The sequence below is a fragment of the Microcebus murinus genome, chromosome 4 (genome assembly GCF_040939455.1).
Source record: "Microcebus murinus isolate Inina chromosome 4, M.murinus_Inina_mat1.0, whole genome shotgun sequence".
Lineage (NCBI taxonomy): Eukaryota > Metazoa > Chordata > Mammalia > Primates > Cheirogaleidae > Microcebus > Microcebus murinus.
The window spans coordinates 111,677,482-111,690,990 of record NC_134107.1 but is presented as its reverse complement, the minus strand read 5'-3'; the positions used below and the strand labels follow the sequence as shown (position 1 = coordinate 111,690,990).

The 13,509-nt window shown below is 41.0% G+C and overlaps 1 long non-coding RNA gene across 1 annotated transcript in view; it reads left to right on the top strand.

The window, feature by feature from the left end:
* Positions 1-273: 273 nt before the first annotated feature.
* The window catches only part of LOC142870512 (uncharacterized), a 116,916-nt gene continuing 103,680 nt past the window's right edge, over positions 274-13,509 (top strand). Inside the window, exon 1 of the long non-coding RNA XR_012918866.1 lies at positions 274-2,466. This is a non-coding gene — a long non-coding RNA (uncharacterized LOC142870512). The remainder of the gene's footprint in view (positions 2,467-13,509) is intronic.

Below are 13,509 nucleotides of genomic sequence, written 5' to 3'. Positions count from 1 at the left end.
AAATTACATCCGGTGGCGGCGGGGTGGCCTGCGTGCCTGCGAATAATCGCAGCCACAGCCCTGTTGGTCAAAGACGCTGATAAGCTCACCCTAGGGCAGCGGCTGCAGATCACCACCCCGCACGCCATAGAGGGGTACAGGGGGTCCTGAAGCAGCCACCGGGACGGTGGATCACAAATGCGAGGCTGACACACTACCAGGGGCTTCTGTTGTACGCCCCCCCCCCCCCCCCCCCGCATTGAGTTCTGAACACCTGTCGCCTTGAATCCGGCCATGCTTCTGCCCGGTCCCAATTCAGCCACGCCTGAGCATGACTGCCTTGAGATCCTGGCTGAAACCCAGATGGCCCGGAGAGACCTGAAGGATCGCCCCCTTCCAAGCAGCAACCTGACCTGGTTCACGGACGGAAGCAGTTTTGTCCGGGACGGACACAGGTATGCAGGGGCGGCCATAGTAGATGACACCGATAGCCGCTATGCCTTTGGGACGGTACGAAGCCTGGGTTACGGAACAGCTGCTGGACACTGCAACACAAGGCGAGGATGGCTGGTTTCGGGACAAAGGGCATCGCCTAATAGTGCCAGAGACCTTAAGACGCCACCTGTTGGAGCACCTACACCAGACCACGCATCTAGGGAAGAGAAAAATGCTACAGCTGCTAGACACTGCTCAACTCAGGTTCAAGTCACAAGGACGGGTTGCAGATAACATTGTCAGAGGCTGCCGAGCCTGTCAGGTCGTGCAGTCGGGGAGGACCAGAGGGACCCACACAGGTACGAGGGAAAGGGGGAGGCAGCCAGGACTATTTTAAGAAGACTTCACAGAGGTAAAGCCTGGAAAATATAGGTATCGGTATTTGCTGGTCATGGTAGATACGTTCTCCGGGTGGGTCGAGGCCTTCCCTACGAAAGGAGAAAAACAGCTTTGACAGTAGCTAAGAAAATATTAGAAGAAATAGTCCCCAGGTATGGACTGCCGGAAGGGATAGGATCAGATAATAGACCTGCGTTTGTCAGTCAGGTTAGTCAAGGGCTGGCCCAGGCTATGGGGATAGATTGGAAATTACATTGTGCATATAATCCCCAGAGCTCTGGGCAGGTAGAGCGAATGAATAGAACAATAAAGGAGACCCTGACTAAATTGGCCCTGGAGACTGGCGGAGTCTGGGTGACCCTCCTTCCCTTCGCCCTGTTCCGAGCCTGGAACACCCCTTATCACTTGGGTTTAACCCCTTTTGAAATCATGTACGGCACACCCCCTCCTATAGTTCCTAGGATGAGCCCTGAGGCTCTTCCGGGACATCCCAAAGAAGTGTTACAAGTGGTGCAGGCTCTGCAACGTGTCCACAGTCAAGTATGGCCGGCCCTCCGTGCTATCTACCAGCCTGAGGAGGAGGGTGCCGGACACCCGTTTCACCCACACCAGCCAGGGGTCTGGGTGTGGGTGAAAGGGCATAACAGCAGAACCCTCGAGCCGAGGTGGAAGGGCCCCTATCAAATTATTCTTGTTACCCCCACTGCTCTTAAGGTCGATAGAATAGCGACCTGGATACACCACTCCCACGTGAGACCTGCTAATAAAAAGACCAGGAGCGGTGCCAGGACCAGTGGAAAGCGACTGCAGACCCGAAGAATCCTCTGAAGAGCAGACTGACCCGCGTGGCGACAGCCCAGGACTGCTGACACAGACTTGGACTGGGGTTGTGGCATCTAAGGATTGAACTTGGTGACAAACATGGATGAGTCGCGGTGGGGGTTGGTTGTTGTGGGTCTAATGTTTTTGAGATAGAGACCTACAGCTGTACTTACCGCCCCAAACCCCCACCAACCCCATGACCTTACATGGGTCTAAAGATTACTGTATAATAGTGTTAGTGTTCCCTAAGATAATAACCTTTGTAAAAGAAAGGGTTAATACAGTACAGCTTCTAGTGTTGCAGCAGCAGTATCAGAAGCTCTGGTCAGGTAGCACAGACTTGGAACCTTTAGGAGACCCAAGAGACGAGCAAGAGTGCTCGACCAGCTTCTAAAGAAAGGGGGGAATGTGAGGGGTTGAGTCATTGCACACCTGCAAGGCCCCGCGCCCCGAGTGAAGCCAGAAGCAGCATCCGGGAAGGCTAACCGAGACGTCCACTTCTAGAAACTTGCTTGTTTGCCTGCACCATGGAAACTGCTGCTTGCTTGCTTGCGCCAACTTTGCATTGTTTGAACCCCTGTCTAGTGGGGCTACCAGCCAACCAATCATGTTAAAGGTCAATGCATGATCCACGCGTGATCAGCCACTACATAGCGTATGCACCATAGGGATAAAAGGCACGCTGCAACCCCAGTCGGGGTCCTTGCCTGCGAGAGTGGCCACTGCGTTGGTGCTCTGGGGCTTGGACCCTGGCTAGCCAGAAAACAAACCTCCTCTTGTGTGATTGCGTCCTTGATGTCTCTGCTTTTCTGTCCAGTGGGGCTGTGGAAGGTCAGTCTCTAACAGTATTACACTACTATTGGGATTGTAAATAGATATTATTTGTAAAGCAGTGTGATACAATCTTGAAAAATGGTTACACACACACACACACACACACACACTTGTAATCCTGCAATTGCACTTGTGGATGTATACCTTAGAGAAAATTTTGCACATTTATAGAAATAATATAAAAGCATAATCATAGCAGCACCATTTCCAATAGAAATTATTTTTTAATTTTCAAAATTTTTAAAAATTAAAATATACATTCACAGCTCAATGGTAATTCTAGTGTATTCATACAATAACAATATTATACAATACTGAAAATGAATTACCTACAGCACAACACAGATGCATCAGTCCGCACTCTAGCGGGAAACAAAGGCCACACTTAAGCAGGGTAATGTGAGGTCAGGACCGGATAATGAAGAAAGCGTTCACAGCAAAGTATTTACAAAGTTGGATGTATGTTGCCCCAAGGCTAGTGACAGTGTGAGCCATAATCTCTCTTAGACCGGAAGGAATGAAGGACAAAAACATTTACTAAAACTCACAGAGGGCAGCTACCCTGACTGCACCTGTGGCCTCAGCGCAGGCAGCGGACCGCTGGGGGGACAGCAGAGTCCCACTCCCGGCCTCCCGCTGTGGGGGACCCATGCGCAAATACACCGTTCGCCGAGAGTGCAAATGCGGGCGCCCCCCCCCAACTGGTAAGTCGCGGGAAGGGTCGGGGCTGAGTTCTGGCAGCCCCTGGAGTTGAGGCTGGGGAGGCCGAGCGAGGAGGCCGCTGCGGAGCGGCCAGGAGGAGCGCCCCACTCGCCCGCCGGGCTCGCAGGCTGCGGGCTGCCCGGGCGGGCGGTTGCCCGCGGGCGCAGGGAGGGCGCTGCGCAGCGGCCAGCAGGCGCGGGAGAGGCGCGGAGCGCGCGGGGCGCAGCGGGGGCTGCTCTGAGGGGTGCCGGGCCCTGGGCAGTGGCCGAGGCCCGGGAGGATGGAGGGTAGAATGAGGCTTTTCTGTTTGTTTTCAAGAAATAAGGTATTACAACATTTGCACACGGGTGTGTGTTATCTAAATGTGTTATATGGTTTTTGATCCTTGGAAAAACAGGTATTTGGGGATTCTCTCTGTAGCTTGGTTTCCAAGATTAAAAATAACTTTTCTTACTTTTCTAAGTAATCAGCACCATATTGTATTTTACTGACTATACTTTGTTTTCCCTACATATAAGCATTTTCATCCAAGGAAGAGCCACAGATAGTTTTGTGTAAGTCACATTAATCTTCATTTATTCAATCTTCCTGAATTTTCTTGGTGGAGAAAGGATTCCTACACATTCTTTACCCATAGAAAAGTTCCTATTAAAGCACAGTGACTGCTGTTTTACACACACACATTTATACATGTTTGTGTATATCAGTATGTATATGCGAAGATGTGTGTATGTATGTGTGCTGTATGTCTGTATAGCTATGGCTTTCAAAAATAGGTTTGGTAAATCTATCTTTAATAGCCTATATGCCCAAAGAAATAATTAATTTTGTAAAACTTAGTTTCTCTGATAGGCAATGCTCAAAAAGTGGAACATCTTGGCCGGGCGCTGTGGCTCACGCCTGTAATCCTAGCTCTTGGGAGGCCGAGGCGGGCGGATTGCTCAAGGTCAGGAGTTCAAAACCAGCCTGAGCAAGAGCGAGACCCCGTCTCTACTATAAATAGAAAGAAATTAATTGGCCAACTGATATATATATATAAAATTAGCCGGGCATGGTGGCGCATGCCTGTAGTCCCAGTTACTCGGGAGGCTGAGGCAGAAGGATCACTGGAGCCCAGAAGTCTGAGGTTGTTGTGAGCTAGGCTGACGCCACGGCACTCACTCCAGCCTGGACAACAAAGCGAGACTCTGTCTCAGAAAAAAAAAAAAAAAAGTGGAACATCTCAAAATGGGGCTTACAGGTTATAGGTGGATAGGTTTGATTTGTAATTGGTTAAAGAAATGAAGCTTTGGCTAAAAGCTTGGAATGTTTTAAGTTAAGATAAGGAGGTCTGTTAATCAAAGACAAGCCACTGGGCCTTATACCCAGACTCAAGTGATTTGTTCTGTATGTTGAGGACCTACAGGTTTGTCTTGCATAGCCTTAGGCCTGTTAATGAGTTACAAAGAATGTCTCCAAGAAGGGACGGGGCATGATGAGGATTGTCTGACCTCCATCCTCATGGCTGGCAACTCAGTTTTAGAGTATCCCCTTGGCCATTGAGTGAAAGCACAACCAACTTGAAAATCCTTTAAATTCTAGCTTGATATATATTTTTGACCGCCTACACCCTTAAAAAGGCCAATTTGATATTATGACTTCCTAAAAAAAGACAGTTTGTCATGGAGGGGGTCCGTTCAGTCATCTGGTTGGGTGAGCCTCAAGATTCAATTTTAGTTCACATGTCCCCAATCTTATTCCGTATCTGACCTCTTCAGAACCACCATTCTGAATATGTTTATTATTCTCTTACTTAATTTATAGTTCTACCAAATATTTATAATTGTGAATAACATGTTCTTTCTTTCTCATGCTTCTTAACTTGGCATACATAGACTTACACTGAAGGTGTTTTACTACAACTTGCCTTTTCTGTTCACTTTTTGTCTGTGAGGTTTATCCAGGTGGTTACATGTTGCTATCATTCTCTCATTTTTCCTGTTGTATAAAATTTCTTTATATGAAAAAAATAATTTATATACCTATTCTGTTCATCCTCATTTGCATTAATACCAGTGTTTTTACTAAAACAAATAATGCTGCAGTGTCTATTCTTGAACACATCTCCTTGTGCACAAGAATTTCTATAGGGCTGAGATTGGGATACTTTTTCTATAAAGAGCTGGGTAGTAAATATCTTCAGCTTTGCAGGCCACACACTGTCTTTGTTCTGTACTCATTTTATCTTTTTTGTTATTTGATTTTTGCAACCTCTTTCAAATGTAAATCCATCTTCTGCTCCTGGGCCATGCAAGAACATTCCCCAGGCTAGGTTTGGTTGGGGCCATAGTTTGGCAACCCCTTCTCAAGGGCAATATTATTCAGTCATTTCAAAATGACTCATAGTAAGTAAAATGATTTATATTGATAAGGGAAGCCCCCATCTGTTACTTGGTGCATCAGGTACTGGAGAGCCCCACCACTCAAGGAAGACCCACACCAGCAAAATACTAACCTGTTTCCTGGCCCATCAACTAGTCTATTGCCTGGCATCAGCATAACACTAAATCCTGGCACATCAACATAATACTAACCTGTTACCTGACACATCAACTAACCTATACCTCATACCTCACCCCTTGGACCACCCCAACTTAATAAAAGTGGGAAAAATCAGGTTGACGGTGCTCAGAATTTGGTGGTGAGGCCCCTCTGAGCTCGCTGGCGAATAAACTTTGATTCTCCAACTTCAATTCTCCAACTCTCCATGTACTGCTTGGTTTGTCCTCAGGACCACCCACTGTAACACTTGCTGTAACAGTATCACAGTCCTGGTACACACACACACAAATATAAGAATCAAAAATCATACCTGTGCTTACTACCTGTGATACTGTCATTCTATCCTTTAAAAAAATGTTCTGGTTATTACCCGTTAGGATAATTTCACAGCCTAGTAACAGATCTGTAGTTAAAAACCATTGCTTTAGGAGTTCAATGCATGTGTCCTAAGGTATATACATCTTCTTTACCAGACGATAATAAATTATTCTCCCAAGGCAAAATTTTAAAAATAAAATAAAATAAAAATAAAAAGTTAGTTTGTATTCCCATCAGAAGTGTGTGAGGTTTTGTTGTGAGGACTTTTGTCGGAATTTTATATTGTGGCTTTCGTTACAAATGAAGGTATCTCAGCTTAGTTTTGACTTCTTTTAAGTTTTTAATTATGGCCAAATACACATAACATTAAATTTGCTATCTTAATCATTTGTAAGTTTTCAATTCAGTGGCATCACACGTATGTTCATTTTGTTGCACAACCATCACTACCATCTCCAGAGGTCTTTTCATCTTGTAAAACTGCAACTCTGTACACATAAACATTAGCTTCCTATTTTATCTTTCCAGCACCCCTGACAGCCACCTTTGTACTTTTTGCCTCATGAGTTTGACTACTCTGGGTATAATAATTTTTAATTTTTATTTTCCTAAATGTTAATGACTTTGATCATCTTTTAATATATTTATTTGCTATTGACATGTTCCTGTCTATGATGCTTTTCCCTATTTCATTTATTTATTTATTTTGAAGAGTTATTTATTATACCTATTCTGTCTTGTAATCTTTTTTAGAACCGATTTGCACTCCAAGTATCACTGCCCAGTTTGGGCTAACATTGATTGAAAGTGCTTTTGTAAGAGAAGTAAAAGCACAACCAACTTGAAAACCCTTTAAATTCTCACTTGATATATATTTTTGACCACCTACGCCCTTAAAAAGGCCAATTTGATATTATGACTTCCTAAAAAAAGACAGTTTGTCATGGAGCTCCCCTGGTAGTTCATTGTTAATTCCTCTAGCCCCTGCAGCACTGAGTCAGAGGAGGTTCTCTGAAGCCAATAAAGCCCAAACCTCAGAGCCCTTACTTGTGCAGGACCAACTTCACATTTGCCATGTTGTATTCTTTTTTTCCTTTAAAACAAACCTTAAAATTATATAAGCCTCGGAGACTCACAAAATCCAGAACTGCCTGGGCTCAGCCCTCTGGGTGTGTTTATGACAGGCCCATTTCCCAGCCCTGGGCTCCATCCGTCTGCTGCACCTTGCGGGCGTTAAAGGTCACCATCAAAACCCGCCTTTTTCAACAAACGGCCTTATGGGAAGGCCAGCCTCAGTGCTCTGATGGCCTCTGTCAGAGTCTTGCTTTCATTTAGTTTTCGATTTCTAAGTATTTATTTCCTTTCCAACTCATCGATACATTTCAAAATATTTTTCATGGTGTATTTTAGTCAGCTTATCTACTCATGATTGTTTCAGATGGATGATGGGTCATATTATCTAAACTGATGTTGCTGAAAATGGAAGACTCTGGTATTCCAGGTTAGCTTATGTGTCTTGACCTAGAACTTACACAAATTACCTTGACTTCCAAGTAGGCTAAATGAGAACTGTTGGGCCCCTAACCTTTTCTCTAACTGTCCTCTCTTGCCCATCACCCAGTTTTTGTGAGTTAGAACTTACATTGTCTATTCCATAACATTTATATTATAGTTAGGGCATTTGTGTTTTGTCTGTATGTTGATTTTAACATTAAAAGCCAATAAATGATATTTACAGAATTATGTTTATGTGAATGCTACCAGTTGCAGAATGAAGTGTTATAATTTGAGCTGTTAAAAAAGTAAATGCTGTCCAATATCACTTGAAATCTTACAGTTTATTAATTGCTCAATACCATACCATATTGAAGCCTGAGTTGAATTGGTTTGAGAAGATATATATATATATATATATATATCAAAAATTTGATAAGTTTATTTGTAACCCAAAATCAATATTTGTAGTTCTTTTTCTTCATTCATAGATGTGCACAAAGCTGTGAAAAATTTGCATTGCCCACATGCACATATCCAGCTGAGGTCAAACAAGGCAATGCTCTGCCTTCTTGTTTAAACTCTTACACTCTAACACAAATATCCTTTTTGTAGTTTATTTGGTGCCATACTTTCCACATTCATGTGCCCCAAGTGTAGTGCTCAGTGCTGTCTAGTGGTCTAGGCGCAGGAGGCCGTGATGTGCCTTATGGAGAAAAAGTGTTAGATAAGCTTTATTCAGGCATAAGATATAAGGCTGTTGGCCCTGAGTTTAATGTTAATGAATCAACAATATGCTACACCTACCTAGAAAGAGAAAGAGGAAATTTGCTGATCTGTACGTGAAGCTATTCTGGAAAGTGTTAATATAATATCTATAGTGCATAATGAAGCTATGGAAAAATGGCAAAGTGGCTAAATGTGTGAAGTCATGTGGTGAGCATAAAAAATATGTAGGGGAGAGCATTGTTGAGCGGCTGAACGCTGAAGAAAATTACAGTCATGTTACTGTGGGTCAGGAGAATGCTAAATCCTTCTTGGATAGTGCTGGCTGCAGAACCAGGGGAGACAGGTTCTGCAGATCAGGCCGCTGCGGAAGAATTTTGAAAAAAAAAAAAAAAAACTTGCTAAGTATTATATAGGAAAGCAATTACGTGGAAAACCAGGTTTCTTATGCTGACAAGACAGGCTTGTTTTAAAAGGACATTGGCAAAATAACCTGTGTGACACAAATGCTGTTTCAGTTGACTAGAATGTGACTGGAGGAAATCTAACCTTCTATTTCTGCTATGAAAAATAGGAATAATTTAGTATTTGCTAATTCAGTGTTCACTGTGACTTTATAAAACATAATTACTGTGAAAAATGAGACTTGACCTATGTAAATCTCTATGTGTCTAATATGTTGGGACAATTGAGAAAATTTTATATGAATATATGTGTTATTAGATTATATAAAGAAATTATTAATTTTTAGGGGAGAAAAATTTTTGGCCATGTTGAAAAATGTTCTTATTTTAGAGAAGTATACTGAAATATATAGTAGTAGATTGTCAGAATGCCTATAGTTGGTTTTAGTTTCTTTTTTTATAATTTTTATTTCAAAATATTAAGGGATACAAATGTTCTTGTTATGTAGATGAACCATATAATGCTGGAGTTGGGGCTTTTAGTGTGCTGGTCACCAGTATAGTGTTCATTGTACCTGACAGGTGAGTTGTTATCCCACATCCTCCCAACCTCCTCCCTTCTGAGTTTCTAATGTCCTTTACGCCACTTCATGACCACCTGTTCCACTGTTAAGCTCCCACTTATCAGTGAGAACCATGTGGTGCTTGTTTTTCCACTCCTGAGATACTTCACTTAGGTTAATATTCTCCAGTTCCATCCAAGTTACTGCAAAAGACATTATTTTATTCCTTAAAGTAATTCAAGTGATTGAAAATTGATGTCTTTTTTCAATCTAGAAAATCATTTTCTACTTTTATATTAATTTATCTTCCTTTCATTTACTGCTCATTGTTCCCCACCCCTTTCCTGCCCTCCTTCCTCTCTTTATCTCGTTTTCTCCACCTCTTATTAGACTTTGGAGATCCTATACTGGTCCCCTCTATGTCTCTTAAATTTTATTTCATGTTTGCTATCTTCTTTTTTCTTTGAGGTCACTTTTGGGGCTATGTCCTGGAAACTTTACTTTATCTTCCAACTTTAGTTGCTGTTTTGTTGTTTTTAGTTTAGCAGTTGTACTTTACATTTTAAATACTTATTTTTCTCCATTGTTCTTTTTTCACAGTAGGCTGTTCTTGTTTTATGGATACAATATGTTTTGAAAATATCTCTGAAATACACACACACACACACGTATTATAGTCACATTACCCTGAGTCAGGAGAATGCTAAATCCTTGGATAGTGCTGGCTGGCATGAACATTTTAAAAGATAATGTGGCATTGTATATATATACATATATGTATACATTTGCATAACATAGCTGCTGCTAGATGCTTCATGACCGTGGACAGGCCATGTTGACTGGTATGTTAGAGTGTGAGGACAGAGACAGGATAGGCTGGTTATGCCTCACCTTCACCTTAGATAGCAATATAAGATGATTTCATTCTGGATTGCCAACATCTACACATGAATTTTTGTATATATATGTATATATATGTATAAGTCTATATACATATATATTCATATACATTTTCTTTGTGAAAAAAACTCTGAAAATCACAAAAACATATAAGGTAAAAAGAAAATGCTTTCATTTATCTCAATGTTTGTTAACTCCATTGCCTAGAAATAATCCTTGTTTTACATTGTATAATGTGTCTTTTCAGGCATTTTTAATGCAAATATATCTCATATATTCTTTCTTTATATCCCAACAAAAATTGAATCATATTGCTCTGTGACTAGCTGTTTTTAGATTTAGCAATACTTTATGGATACGTATTTTTGTTTCTATGTTTGATTATATGTACATGCATTTTTTTTTTAATTTTTAGCTTTTATTTTGATTTTTAAAATAGTTTCAATTAAGAGTCTTATAAGAGGCCGGGCACGGTGGCTCATGCCTATAATCCCAGCACTCTGGGAGGCCGAGGCGGGCAGATCATTTGAGCTCAGGAGTTCTAAACCAACCTGAGCAAGAGCGAGACCCCGTCTCTACTATAAATAGAAAGAAATTAATTGGCCAACTGATATATATATAGAAAAAATTAGCCGGGCATGGTGGGTTGTGCCTATAGTCCCAGCTACTCGGGAGGCTGAGGCAGGAGGATCGCTTGAGCCCAGGAGTTTGAGGTTGCTGTGAGCTAGGCTGATGCCACGGCACTCACTCTAGCCTGGGCAACAAAGTGAGACTCTGTCTCAAAAAAAAAAAAAGAGTCTTATAAGAGTTACAGAAATCACGCCCAGGCGTGGTGGCTCATGCCTGTAATCCTAGCCATCTGGGAAGCTGAGGCAGCAGATTGCTTGAGTGCAGGAGTTCGAGGCCAGCTTGAGCAAGAATAAGACCCCATCTCTACTAAAAAAAAATAGAAAGAAATTAGCTGGACAACTTAAAAAATATGTATATATATATATATATATATATATATATATATATATATATAAATTAGCTAGGCATGGTGGCGCATGTTTGTAGTCCCAGCTACTTGGGAGGCTGAGAGGCAGGAAGATGGCTTGAGCACAGGAGTTTCAGGTTGCTGTGAGCTTGGCTGATGCCACAGCACTCTAGCCCAGGCAACAGAGCAAGATTCTGTTTCAACAAACAAACAAAAAAGTTACAGAAATGCTACAAAGAAAGCCTGTATGGTAGTTTTATCCTTAGTTTTTTTGCAAACCTCCATAATTTTTTCCATAATGACTGCACTAATTTACATTCCCACTAATAATGTGCAAGAGTTCCCTTTTCTCTGCTTTCTTGCCAACACTTATCTTCCATCTTTTGTTAAGAGATTCTAACAAATACAAAGTGATATCTCATTGCAGTTTTAATTTTAATTTCCCTAATGATTAGGGATGCTGAGCAGATTTTAAAATGTTCCTGTTGGCTATTTGTATGTCTTGTTTTCAAAAATGCCTGTTCAGGTCCTTTTCTCATTTTTTTGTGTGTGTTTGTGGGGTTTTTTGTTTGTTTTTGTTTTGCTATTGAGTTGTTTGAATTCCTTATATATTTTGTGTTTTTTTAACTATTTATAAGATGTATCATTTGCAAGTATTTCTTCCCTGCTGTGGGCTATTTCTTTCATCTACCATGTATCATACAAACCAGTAATACCTGCACTCCCATGCTCTTTGCAGCATTATTCACAATAGCCAAAATATGAAATCAGATTTAGTGACCATCAATGGATGAATAAAGTAAATGTGACATATTTTCACAATAGAATACTATTTAACCCTTGTGACAATATGGATGAGTCTGGAGGACAGAATGTTAAGTGAAATAAGTCAGACACAGAAAGGCAAACAGCATCATTTCACTTACCTGTGGAATCTAAAAAGTTGAACTCATAAAAATACAGAGAGAATGAGGGTTATCAAAGGCCGTGGGACAGTGGGGGGAGCTCTTGACCAAAGGGTGCAGAGCTTCAGATAGACAGGAAGAATAGCTTTTGAGATCTGTTGCACAGCTGGGTGACTGTCATCAATAATAATGTATCATATATTTCAAAATAAGAGTAAATTTGAAATGTCTCAACACATAAAGTGATAGATAAGCAAGGTGATGGGTATGTTACTTACATTGATTTAATCATTCCACATTTTGTGTGTGTGTGTATATCAAATATCTTATTGTATACCATAAATGTATATAATTATGATTTGTCAGTGAAAAAAATAACAATAAATGGGACAGATGGAGAAGATATTCAAGATACATTGTTAAATGAATAAAGCAGGTTTACAAAGTATGGTCCTTATGTTAAAACACAATAAATATCAAAACTCAACAAACTATACTTTAGGATCTCTGCATTTTTACCATACATAAATCATACCTTAATAAAGATAAAACAATATATGAAAAAATACAAAGAATGCTTGTGTACACTACACACAGTGTATGAGTTGGCTATGGCTGTCATAACAAAATACCACAGACTGGGCGGCTTAAATAGCAGACATTTGTTTCTTACAGTTCTGGAGGTTAGAAGTCCAAGATCAAGATATCGCAGGTTTGATTCCTCCTGAGGCCGTCTCTTTGGCTTGTAGGTGGCTTCCTGTTCTCTGTGTCCTCACGTGGCCCTTCCTCTGCGTGCCCTCTTCTCTAGCCCACGAGTCTGCTTATCCTCATAAGGACACCCGCCAGATTGGATAGGGCCCACATGACCTCATTTAACCTTACCTCTTTAAAAGCCCTATCTCTAAATATTGTCACCTTCTGAGGTATTGGGGCTTAGAAATTCAACACATGAATTTGGGGGGACCAATTCAGTCCATAACACCCGGTTCGCTGCTATTAACACCCTGCCACATTTTTCTTATTACCCTATACATATTGCTATTTTTTTCTGACCACTTTACTTGGGTGTAAGTTGCAAACATGAGTGCTCATTACCTAAAAACAAGGATATTTTATTTCCTAAAAACAATCATGTACTCCTAAAAAACACACTGTAACCATCAAAATAAGAAAATCTACATGAGATTAATACTGCCTTTTAATTCAAAGACCCATGCACATTTTGCTGTTTGTCCCAAAAATACTCTTAAATGTTTGATGATTCCATCCAAAATCTTTTATAGTGTTTATCTGTCAAATATCTTTGTTAGCTTTCAATTTGAAAAATCATTTGCTTGTTTTCTCTGACCTTGATGTTTTGAATAGTGTAGGCCAGTTATTTTGTCAAGTGTCTTTCAGCCTAGGTTTGTGTAGTGCGTCCCCATGATTAGATTCCAACTGGATAACTTTGGCAGGAATACTGTAAGAGTTCCTCCAAGTGTTCCACATCAAAAGACATACAATGACAATCT